The following is a 2,903-nucleotide window of genomic DNA, read 5'->3' on the forward strand; positions in this document are numbered from 1 at the left end:
CCTCCTCCACCTCCTCCTCCTCCTCCTTCTTCTTCTTCTCCTCCTCCTCCTCCTCCCCCTCCTCCCCCTCCTCCCCCTCCTCCTCCTCCTCCCCCTCCTCCTCCTCCTCCTCCTTCTTCTCCATCTCCTTCTCCTTCTCCTCCTCCTCCTCCTTCTTCTTCTTCTCCTCCTCCTCCTCCCCCTCCTCCTCCTCCTCCTCCTTCTTCTTCTTCTTCTTCTCCTCCTCCTCCTCCACCTCCTCCTCCTCCACCTCCTCCTCCTCCTCCACCTCCTCCTCCTCCTTCTCCTTCTTTTCCTCCTTCTCCTTCTTCTTCTCCTATTTACCACATTACCCATGCTTCAACTTTTTCCAACAGCTACAGATCCTAGAGTATATTGTGAATTTTTTCCATCTCTGTGCTTTAAAGTTGCTGTTCTTTCTGCCCCCAAATGTCCCTTCCCTTCATTTATTTAGCACACTGGCATTCATCCCCCCCAAATTCAAGTTAAGTCTCATCACCTGTTTGAAGTCTCCTATTCCACAACTGGAGAGAAAGAGTACTTCTTGTGAAATGTATTTCACTGACAAATTGGGAGGTCTTTGATGATAGAAACTATGTCTCATTCATTTCACATTTTTGATGGCTAAAGGAACCCTCATTTTCACTGTACATAGGAAGAAACTGAGGCACAGGAAACCCATGTTACAAACTCAAGGTCACATAGCAAAGAAGGCTCTATACTGGAATTGAAACCTGGAAAACATGGATCCTGAGTCCAAAACCTATGCTCTCTCTACTTAACTTTAAAAGTCAGAAAGAAAGATCTTTGTCCAGTGTCTACTTATTTCATAGCCTGGAAATAATATCACTAGATTTTCTCCATATCCATGAAAGCCTTTAGCAGTTGAACAGGAGAAACAGGATTCTGTATGGCTCCTTCAGAATAAACTATGTGACCTTTCTCTTTTCTCTTACTTTCAAGTCTCTGGGCAAGCTGATGAATGCAACCTATAGGTTCCAAGTGTTGCTGCTGCCTCAACACTCTAAAGAGACTTCTTGGAGTTCTCTAACTAGTTGGGTGGGTCCTCTCCTCCTGTTGGCTCACTTTTCTGATCCCTTCTGTGAGCATCCTTCACCAAGTAAGTCATTCTGCAAATAAATGAGTTTTCCCACCCTATCAGGTGTGCTCACAACACAATGGACAATGAAGTTCATGGTCTGCATGGTGATCCATTCTCATGTCTCATGCATTACTGTACAAGGAGTGCATACTGCACTTTGTGGTAAGGGTATGGAGTAATGTAAAAAGACTAAAAATGGAAACACAGAACTCAAATTTACCATTTCTTTCTGAAGAAATAACCCAGAACTGACTTGATTGCCATTCAGCAATGGGATAAATGCTTTTTAAAAACTCCTTCATGTTCTGATGCATTTGCAAGAAGGAAGGCAACATCGTACTTTCAGGCACTTTATTCTTAAATTCAAGACTTCAAGGATGTGTGAGAACTGACCTTGACCTCTAGGCCTGTGGTTTTCTATCTGAGCTCTGCAGAGTTCTAGGATTGCCCTGAGATCTCCAGGAGTTCTACAGTGAAGTATTCTCCACTAATTGTTGAAGGTTTACACTATGTCCTCTTGAGTTCTATGTTGGATTCCAGATAAAATTTCTGTGTTAAAAAGTCATTCTGTCTTTGATCTCAGCAGCAGAAGTGAGATGATGAAGGGAACGTCATCATTTGGAAAGCGTCAGAATAAGACGCATGCGTTGTGCCACTGCTGTGGCTCTAAGGCCTACCACCTTCAGAAGTCGACCTACGGCAAATGTGGCTACCCTGCCAAGAGAAAGAGAGAGCATAACTGGAGTGCTAAAGCTAAAAGCCGAAATACCACTGGGAATGGTCGAATGAGGCACCTAAAAATTGTACACCGCACATTCAGGCATGGATTCTGTGAAGGAACCACACCTAAACCCAAGAGGGCAGCTGCTGCAGCAGCCAGTTCATCTTAACGATTAGTCATGCAATAAATGTTCTGGTTTAAAAATCAAACAAACAAAAAAGTCGTTCTACTGCTTATTAGAAAAAATTAAAACTATAATATTCAAATTGACAGTTTAAATTAATGGCTCTGGAATGTACTTAGGGACCAATTTGTAATAGATCTGCTGATCGCTAGTTTCGTCAAGAAATAACTGTGGAAGCAAATAAAAATCTGGAAATATTTGCAAGATGATTGAGCAACAAACACGCTTTTAGCTTTCTACGCCATCCATCAGGAGCCTCAGCACTTTCCTCTTGGTCACCTCCTTGGTTCCGGACCCCTTGGCTTCACTCATCCTGGCACTCTGCTCCACCCTCCCACTTCTCCCCTTTCTGCCTCTCGATGCTTACTCACATTTGAGAGTTGACATTTACACTTGATCTTTATACTCAGCTTAGTCTTCCCAGAGCCACAGCTTTGGCTCCCCTTAAACATGATGCAGGCTTTCTTGGCTGCCTCAGGCTGCCTTGGGTGACATGTATTTCGGGTCCACTTAACCCGTAAACTTTACCCTATAAGTTAACACTGGAGAGGTCCCATTCAGCATAGCAGCTCATGAGGAATAGTAGCCGAAATATAAATAAATCTCAAAACACATGACACCAAGCTCCTACTAAAGAGGGTTATGGAGTTAAAGTTATTAATTCAACAAAGATTAACTGTGTGCCTGTTACATGCCACACAATGAGCTGGGTCCTGAAGATTTAGAAGCTATGGCCTCTGCCCACAAGATGCTCACAGTGTAGTAGAAGAGACAGCATAGGGCATAACTATCCGTGAGACACACTGAAATGGGACAAAACAAGCCTTACAGAGATACGGTCCAAACAGTTTGCAGTAATTGTAGAGAAACATTCACAGTCTCCTAACCTTATTTCT

General features: G+C 43.4%; 1 pseudogene; it reads left to right on the plus strand.

Moving 5' to 3' along the window:
• Positions 1–1,698: 1,698 nt before the first annotated feature.
• LOC115854393 (large ribosomal subunit protein eL37 pseudogene) lies at positions 1,699–1,992 on the plus strand (annotated as a pseudogene).
• The last annotated feature ends 911 nt before the right edge of the window (positions 1,993–2,903 follow it).

Source organism: Globicephala melas, chromosome 6 (genome assembly GCF_963455315.2).
Source record: "Globicephala melas chromosome 6, mGloMel1.2, whole genome shotgun sequence".
Lineage (NCBI taxonomy): Eukaryota > Metazoa > Chordata > Mammalia > Artiodactyla > Delphinidae > Globicephala > Globicephala melas.